The sequence below is a fragment of the Hylobates moloch genome, unplaced genomic scaffold (genome assembly GCF_009828535.3).
Source record: "Hylobates moloch isolate HMO894 unplaced genomic scaffold, HMol_V3 SCAFFOLD_10, whole genome shotgun sequence".
NCBI lineage: Eukaryota > Metazoa > Chordata > Mammalia > Primates > Hylobatidae > Hylobates > Hylobates moloch.
The window spans coordinates 11,037,671-11,047,968 of record NW_026652285.1 but is presented as its reverse complement, the minus strand read 5'-3'; positions in this window follow the sequence as shown (position 1 = coordinate 11,047,968).

Sequence of the window (10,298 nt, the reverse complement as noted above, 5' to 3'; positions counted from 1 at the left end):
AATGAGTTTCAAAAATGAATCAGTTAAAAAAACCAACCAACCAGAGAAAACCCAGACCGGATGGATTCACAGTCAAATTCTATCAGATGTATAAAGAGCTGGTACCAATCCTAATAAAGCTATTCCCAAAAATTAAGGAGGAAGGACCCTTCCCTAACTGATTCCTCCCCCGCCAGTGTCATTCTGATACCAAAACCTGGCAGAGACACAACAATAACAACAAAAACCTCAGGCCAATGTTCCTGATGAACATAAATGCAAACATTCTCAACAAAATACTAGCAATTTGAATCCAGCAGCACATGAAAAAGCTAATTCACTATAATCAAGTAGGCTTTATTCCTGGGATGAAAGGTTGGTTTAAAGATATGCAAATCAATACGTGTGATTCATCACATAAACATAACTAAAAACAAAAACCACATGATCATCTCAATAGATGCAGGAAAGGCTTTCAATAAAATCCAACACTCCTTCATGTTAAAAACCTTAACAAACTAAGCATCAAAGGAACATACTTCAAAATAATAAGAGCCTTCTTTGACAAACCCACAGACAAGATCAAACAAAACAGGCAAAAGCCAGAAGCATCTCCCTTGAGAACTGGAATAAGACAAGGATGTTCACACTCACCACTCCTAGTCAACATAGTACTGGAAGTGTTAGCCTGAGCAATCAGGCAAAAGGAAGAAATAGAAAGTATCCAAATAAGAAGAGGAAATCAAACTATCTCTACTCACAGGCGATATGATTCCACACCTAGAAAACCGCATATTCTCTGCCCAAAGGCTCTTAGATCTGATAACCAGTTCAGCAAAGTTTCGGGATACAAGATAAATGTACAGAAATCAGTAGCAATTTTTATACATTAATAATGTTCAAGCTGATAGCCAAATTGAGAGTGCAATCACATTCACAACAGCCATAAAAAAGAATAAAATACCTAGGAATGCAGCAAACCAGGGAGGTGAAGATTTCTACAACAAGAATTACATAATATTGCTGAAAGAAATCAGAAGTAATGCAAGCAAATGGGAAAAACATTCCACGCTCATGGATAGGAAGAATCAATATTGTTACAATGCCATACTCCTCAAAGAAATTTACAGATTAAAAGGTATTCCTATCAAAATACACATGATATTTTCCAGAAAATTAGAAAATAAATTATAAAATTCATATGGAACCAAAAAAAAAGAGCTCGAATAATCAAAGCAATCCTAAGCAAACAAACAAACAAAAAACAAACAAAAAACAAAGCTGGAGGCACCACATTACCAGCCTTCAAATTATAGTACAAGGCTACAGCAAACAAAACAAAACAGCATAGTACTGATATAAAAATAGACACAAAAGCCAATGGAAAAGGTTAGAGAACCCAGAAATAAAACTGTGCACTTGCAACCATCTGATCTTCAATGAAGTTGACAATAGCAAGCAATGGGGAAAGGGTTCCCTATTCAATAAATGGTGCTGCGATAACTGGCTAGCCATATACAGGAGGTTTATGCTGAACTTTTTCCTTTCACTATACACAAAAAACAGCTCAAGATGAATTAAAGACTTCAATGTAAAACCTAAAATTATAAAAACCCTAGAAGAAAACTTAGGAAATGTCATTCTGAACATAGGCCCTGGCAGAGATTTTATGACAAAGACTCCAAAAGTAATTGCAACAAAAATAAAAATTTACAAGTGAACCTAATTAAACCAAAGAGCTTCTGCATAGCAAAAGAAATTATCAACAAAACCATATGATCATCTCAGAGTAAACAGACAATCTTTGTTCTCTGTTTGGGAGAAAATATTTGCAAACTATGCATTCAACAAGGGTCTAATGCGCAGAATCTATAGGGAACTTAAATTAAAAAGCATAAAACAACCTATTAAAATGGGCAAAAAACATGAATAGATATCTTTCAAAAGAAGACATACATGTGGCCAACAAGCATATGAAAAAAGGTTCAACATCACTAATCATCAGAGAAATGCAAATTAAAACCACAGTGAGATACCAGCTCACATCACTGAGAATGGCTATTATTAAAAAGTCAAAAAAATAGCAGATGCTGGCAAGGTTGTGGAGAAAAGAATGCTTATGCACTGCTGCTGGGAATGTAAACTCATGCAGCCACTGTGGAAAGCAGTTTGCAGATTTCTCAAAGGACTTAAAACAGAACTACCATTTGACCCAGCAATCTCATTAACGGGTATATACCCAAAGGAATACAAATCATTCTGCCATAAACACATGCACACATGTTCATCACAGCACTTCTCACAATATTAAAGATGTGGAATCAACCTAGATGCCTATCTACAGTGGACAAAATAAGGAAAATGTGATAATGAAAAAATGATAAAGGGGATATCACCACTGATCCCACAGAAATACAAACTATAATCAGAGAATATTATAAACACCTCTATGCAAATAAACTAGAAAATCTAGAAGAGACAAGGTATGGTGGCTCATGCCTGTAATCCTAGCACTCTGGGAGGCCAAGATGGGTGGATCCCTTGAGATCAGGAGTTTGAGACCAACATGGCCAACATGGTGGAACCGCATCTCTACTAAAAATACAAAAAAATTTAGCCAGGTGTTGTAGTGGGCACCTATAATCCCAGCTACTCAGGAAGCTGAGGAGGAGAATCACTTGAACCTGGGGGTTGGAGATTGCAGTGAGCCAAGATCATGCCATTTCACTCCAGCCTAGGCAACAGAGGGAGACTCTGTCTCAAAAATAAAAAATAAAAAAAATTGTAATAAAAAAAAAGAAAATCTAGAAGAAATGGATAAATTCCTGGACATACACACCCTCCCAAGACGAAACCAGGAAGATGTTGAATGCCTGAATAGACCAATAACAAGTTCTGAAATTGAGGCAGTAATTAAGAGCCTACCAACCAAAAAAAGCCCAAGAACAAATTAATTCACAGCCAAATTCTACCAGAGGTACAAGGAGGAGCTGGTACTATTCCTTCTGAGACTATTCCAAACAATAGAAAAAGGATGACTCCTCCCTAACTCATTTTATGAGGCCAGCATCATCCTTATACCAAAATGTGGCAAAGACACACCAAAAAAAGAAAATTTAAGGGCAATATCCCTGATGAACGTCGATGTGAAAATCTTGAATAGAATACTGGCAAACCAAATCCAGCAGCGCATCAAAAAGCTTATCCACCACGATCAAGTCGGCTTCATCCCTGAGATGCAAGGCTGGTTCAACATAAGCAAATCAATAAATGTAATCCATCACATAAACAGATCCAGTAACAAAAACCACATGATTATCTCAATAGATGCAGAAAAGGCCTGCAATTAAATTCAATATCCCTTCATGGTAAAATCTCTCAATAAACTAGGTATTGATAGAACATATCTCAAAACAATAAGAGCTATTTATGACAAACCCATAGCCAATGTCATACTGAATGGGCAAAAGCTGGAAGCATTCCCTTTGAAAACCAGCACAGGACAAGGATGCTCTCTCTCACCACTCCTATTCAACATCGTATTGGAAGTTCTGGCCAGGGAAATTAGGCAAGAGAGGGAAATAAAAAGTATTAAAATAGAAAGAGAGGAAGTCAAATTGTCTCTATTTGCAGGTGACATGATTGTATATTTAGAAAACCCCATTATCTCAGCTCAAAACTCCTTAAGCTGATAAGCAACTTCAGCAGTCTCAGGACATAAAATCAAAGGGCAAAAATCACAAGCATTCCTATACACCAACAATAGGCAAGCAGGAAGTCAAATCATGAGTGAATTCCCATTCACGATTGCTACAAAGAGAATAAAATACCTAGCAATACAACTTTACAACTTACAAGGGATGTAAAGGACCTCTTCAAGAACTACAAACCACTGCTCAAGGAAGTAAGAGAGGATACATATAAATGGAAAAACATTCCATGCTCACTGATAGGAAGAATCAATATCGTGAAAATGGCCATACTGCCCAAAGTAATTTATAGATTCTATGCTATTCCCATTAAATTACCATTGACTTTATTCACAGAATTAGAAAAAACTACTTTAAATTTCATATGGAATCAAAAAAGAGCCCATATAGCCAAGACAATCCTAAGCAAAAAGAACAAAGCTGGAGGCTTCATGCTACCTGACTTCAAACTACACTACAAGGCTACAGTAACCAAAAGAGCATGGTACTGGTACAAAAACAGATATATAGACCAATGGAACAGAACAGAGGTCTCAGAAATAACACTACACATCTACAACCATCTAATCTTCAACAAATCTGACAAAAACAGGCAGTGGGGAAAGGATTCCCTGTTTAATAAATAATGCTGGGAAAACTGGCTAACCATATGCATAAAACTAAAACTGGATCCTTTCCTTATACCTTATACAAAAATTAACTCAAGATGGCTTAAAGACTTAAATGTAAAACCCTAAACCATTAAAGCCCTAGAAGAAAACCTAGGCAATACTATTCATGATATAGGCATAGGCAAAGACTTCATGACTAATATACCAAAAGCAATTGCAACAAAGGCCAAAATTGACAAATGGGAGCTAATCAAACTAAAGAGCTTCTGCAGAGCAAAAGAAACTATCATCAGTGTGAACAGGCATCCTACAGAATGGTAGAAAAATTTTGCAATCTACCCATCTGATAAAGGTCTAATATCCAGAATCTACAAGGAACTTAAACAAATTTACAAAAAAAAAGCCCTATCAAAAAGTGGGTGAAGGATATGAACAGACACTTTTCAAAAGAAGACATTTATGCAGCCAACAAACACATAAAATAAAAAAAGGTCATCACCCCTGGTCATTAGAGAAATGCAAATCAAAACCACAATGAGATACCACCTCACACCAGTTAGAAGGGTGATTATTAAAAAGTCAGGAAACAACAGATGCTGGAAAGGATGTGGAGAAATAGGAACACTTTTACACTGTTGGTGGGAGTGTAAATTAGTTCAACCATTGTGGAAGACAGTGTGGCAATTCCTCAAGGATCTAGAACCAGAAATACAATTTGATCCAGCAATTCCATTACTGTGTATATACCCAAAGGATTATAAATAATTCTACTGTTAAGACACATGCACATGTATGCTTATTGGAGCACTATTTGAAATGGCCAAGATTTTGAAGCAAACCAAATGCCCATCAATGATAGACTGGATAAAGAAATTGTGGCACATATACACCATGGAGTACTATGCAGCCATAAAAAAGAACGAGTTCATGTCCTTTGCAGGGACATGGATGAATGTGGAAGCCATCATTCTCAGCAAACTAACACAGAAACAGAAAACCAAACACTGCATGTTCTCAATCATAAGTAGGAGTTCAACAATGAGAACACATGGACACAGGGAGGGGATCATCACACACCAGGGCCTATTGGGGTGGGGGAGAAGGGGAGGGAGAGCATTAGGACAAATACCTAATGCATGCAGGGCTTAAAACCTAGATGATGGGTTGATAGGCATAGCAAACCACCATGGCATGTGTAAACCTATGTAACAAACCTGCACGTTCCACACATGTATCCCAGAACTTAAAGTTAAATAAATTTTCTTTTTAAAAAGAAAATTTGGTACATATACACCACGGAGTACTATACAGCCATTAAAAAGTATAAAATCATATTCTTTGCGGCAACATAGATGGAGCTGGAGGTCATTTGTTTAAGCAAATTGGTACAGAAACAGAAAACCAACGACTGCTTGTTCTCTCTTATAAGTGGGAGGAAAACATTGAGTACACGTGAAACAAAGAAGGGAACAATAGACACCAGGGACTATTTGGGGGTCGAGGGTGGGAGGAAGGTGAAGTCTGAAGAATTAACGATTGATTAATATGTTCATTACTCGGGTGACAAAATAATCTGTACACCAGACATTCATGACATGCAATTTACCCATGTAACAAATCTACACATGTACCCCTTGAACCTAAATAGCAGCTGTAAAAATTAAGAAAAAAAAGATCATGGGGACTTAATTGGGATTGTATTGACTTTTTTTAAACTTTTAAGTTCAGGGCTACAAGTGCAGGTTTGTTACATAGGTAAACTTGTGTCATGGGAGTTTGTTATACAGATTATTTTGTCACACAGGTATTAAGCCTAGTACCCATTAGTTATTTTTCCTGATCCTCTCCCTCTGCCCAGTGTGGGTAGGATCTTTCAGATCCTCCCTCTGAAAGGTCCCAGTGTGTGTTGTTTCCCTGCATGCGACTATGTATTCTCATCATTTAGCTTCCACTTATAAGTGAGAACATGCAGTATTTGGTTTTCTGTCTCTGTGTTAGCTTGCTAAAGATAATGGCCTCCAGCTCCATCCTAAATTGACATCTTAACATTATCATGCCTTCTACTCCATAAATGTGGTATATAGCTCTTCACTTACTTAGGTCCTTCTTTATTTTCCCTTGAGTATGTGTGGTAGTTTTCAGTATAGAGGTCTTACACATCTTTTGTTAAATTTATTCTTATTCTTATTCTATTTTTGATGATAAAATAGATGGATTTTAAAAATTTTAATTTCTAATTTCTTATTAGTATATAGAAATTCAAGTGATTTTTGTATATTAGCTTAATTCCTGTGATCTTGAGAAATTCGCTTAGTTATAGTAGTTTTTGTAGATCTCCTTGTATTTCCTATGTATATAATCATGTTACCTGTATATGACATTTTAAGTTCTTTCTTTCTAATCCTTACATCTCTGTTTCTTTTTATCTTACCTTATTGCACTCCCTAGGACCTTGAGAACAATGTTGAAAAGGAATAGGAGATGCTTCTTGTCTTGCTCCTGATCATTTACAGTGCAGTTGCTTACTTCCTGAAGATCTGTGTTGCCACTGGAATCATTTCCCTTCAGATTTTCTCATAGTGAAATATTGTTATTCTAGTAACAAATTCATTCAGCTCTCATTTTTTTTCCTGAAAGTGTCATTAGAGTAGAAAAACACTACAAGCAAAATGTACTTAGTTGACATGTCTGTAACCAACAACTTCAGCATATACATTTTTTTTTTTTTTTTGAGACGAAGTTTCGCTCTGTCGCCCAGGCTGGAGTGCAGTGGCGCGATCTGGGCTCACTGCAAGCTCCGCCTGCGGGGTTCACGCCGTTCTCCTGCCTCAGCCTCTCCGAGTAGCTGGGACTACAGGCGCCCGCCACCGCACCCGGCTAATTTTTTGTATTTTTAGTAGAGACGGGGTTTCACTGTGTTAGCCAGGATGGTCTCGATCTCCTGACCTCGTGATCCACCCACCTCGGCCCCCCAAAGTGCTGGGATTACAGGCGTGAGCCACCGCGCCCGGCCCAGCATATACATTTTTTCAAATACACATGGAACATTTATCAAACTGACTATGTTGGACTACAAAGCTAATCTCAACAAACAGAAAAGGTTTGAACACATAGAATGTGTTCTTTAACCATTATGGAATTGAATTAACACCAACAATAAAATGATTTCTTTTTATAATATCTCAAAGCTTAAAACTTTAGTCAATTTTGTCTAAATAACTCATAGATTAAAGAAGAAATCACAAGGGAAATGAGAATATATTTTGAGGTAAATTATGATGAAAATGTGTCATATCAAAATGTGTGGGATTTAAAAGCTGTGTTTAAGAGATTCATAGTGGTGACCAGGTGCAGTGACTCACGCTTGTAATCCCAGCACTTTGAGAGGCCAAGGCAGGTAGATCACCTGAGGTCAGGAGTTCGAGACCAGCCTGGCCAACATGGTGAAACCCCATTTCTACTAACAATACAAAAATAGCCAGGCATGGTGGTGGCCGCCTGTAATCCCAGCTACTCAGGAGGCTGAGGCAGGAGAATCACTTGAAGCCAGGATGTGGAGGCTGCAGTGAGCTGAGATCGCACAATTGCACTCCAGCCTGGGCAACAGAGTGAGACTCCATCTCAAAAAAAAAAAAGAGAGATTCATAGCGGCAACTCACTCATTGAGAGGGAGGAGAAAGCAGGGAGGTCCGGAGCCCTGCCTAGCCTGGCCTAAACTTTGCTGCTACAGATGTGGTGGCAACAGGTACAACTTCTCCCTTGCCAAGCTGCAGCACTTCAGTGGGGTTTAGGACCTGCATGTTCTCATGGCCACACCAGCAAGGGCAAGGTGTTCAGCATGACAAGAGGTTGCAAGTTCCAAGGGCCAAGGGGCCACACAGGATCTTTGCTGAAAGAGATACATCCAGGGGCCCTGCCACATTTTGCCTGGATAAGGGAGCACTGCAGGACAAGCATGATGACCTTTCTGACCTCCCTCCTGCCCAGGAGGAGACCCTGAGTGACTGGGCCTCTCAGGTCACGTTCAAGTATTCTCACCTGGATAAACTGCTGAAGGAGCGGAGGTACCCACTGTGGATTCAGATAAGGAAGAACCAAAAGATGAGAATGTACAGAAAAATGATTATTTTACAGACTCATTTGTAATATTCTAGTCTGTCTTAACACATGCTGATTTCAATTTTTGGAAAAGCTTTGAACTTGCTGTATCTTTTAAAATTAACATCAATAGTGACACTGATAAAATTAACTTCTGTCTTAGAATGCATGACGTTTGTGTGTCACAAATCCAGAAAGTGAACGGCAGTGCTGTAATACAAATGTTAATACCGTTTTTTTCTTTTATCTGTAGTTAATACAAGCTGAATTTAAATGTGTTTGTTCTGAGAGACAGGTAAAAAGACTTGAATATTTCCCAAAATAGGTAGAAATGTTAAATGCGCACCAAGAATAAAGAATCAACTGTTAGTCGTGATGTTATCTAAAGATGGAAAATCCCTTTTTTTTCCTCAATTGATTTAACTGCCTGATTTGTTTTATCTACCTCTAAAGCAAATCTGCAGTGTTCCAGAGTCTTTGGTATTGATTAAAGAGCTGTCCACTAACAGAATGAAATCTCAAAGCCGGGCTCAGTTGGAAACACACACACACACACACACACACACACACACACACATTTACTGTGTTCCTGGACTACTTTGTTGTCCTTGCCATCACATGGACACTTAGATACCCTCACAAACACAGTAATCTACAGTTAGGATTAAAATAGTATCTGAATATTCAAAAGAAAGCTTTGGAAAAAACCAGCTGGTTTGCCTAAAAGCCAAAACCTATGAAGAAGATTGTAGGACTGTCTTTCCAATCCCCAATGTTCATGGTGGGGCAATAGTTATTTTGCACAATATGAAATGAGAGAGAGGCATACAGAACAGACCCCATACACACCCCAGAGCCTTCATACACACCCCAGAGCAATAAGGAAGCAGTACAATTACTAACCAAGTGATTTTTAAAGTATATTCATAAGGTAACAATTACTCTTCTGTTATTACAAAACTCTAGCCATGACTATGGTTTGCTCTTTTGGTTCACACTAAGCTTAAGTATTCTACACGGTTGTGTGAATTTGTACAAGTATTGCGTGAACAACTGGGGAGATTTCTAACTTTTGTAATTGCAGTTAGTTAAGTAGTCATTGTATTTTCTTGTGAACGGTGTTTAATGGTTGAACCTCAAATCAGGAAACAAAATGAAGTGCTTTGATCAGTTAATAAAGTGGTTTCTCCCAATGAAAAAGAGAGAGATTCATAGAATTAAATGCATGTATTAAAAAGAAAAACTTAAAATCAATAATCTAAGTATTCATCTCAAGAATTAGAAAAATGGTAGAAAATCAAATCCAAAAAAATGGAACAAAAAAAGCAGAAATTAATAAAAACATAAAATAAACATCCAGTGAAGAAAAACGCCAATGCAAAAAGTTTGCTCTTTGAAAAGATTAATAAAATGTTAATCTTTTTGCAAGACTGATCAAGGAATCAAAAGCAAAAAGTTACAATTTAGCAATATCAGAGATCAAAAAGGAGATATTATTACAGAGGCTACAGATGTTACAAAATAATAAAAAAATTGTGAACAACTTCAGATAGATATATTTTAAAATTTTATGAAATGGATAAAATGTGAGAAAAACACAATTTATTAAAGAGAACTAAGAAAGATAGAACATTTTAATATTTCAATTCTAGTAATTAACGGAATCTGTAATTAAAAAATTTTGACAGGTAAATTCCAGAATGCTTTACTTCTAAGTACTAAAGGAAGCAAAAACATGAATTCTCATAAAAATATTTTCAGAGAATAATTAAATAAGAAACACAGTCCAGTTGATTTTATAAGATCATTATAATGTTGAGGCCAAACCCTGAGAAGGACTTTCAGGAAAGAAAAATTACAGGGCAATATCTTTCATGAGCATAGAGGTAAGAGTCCTGAA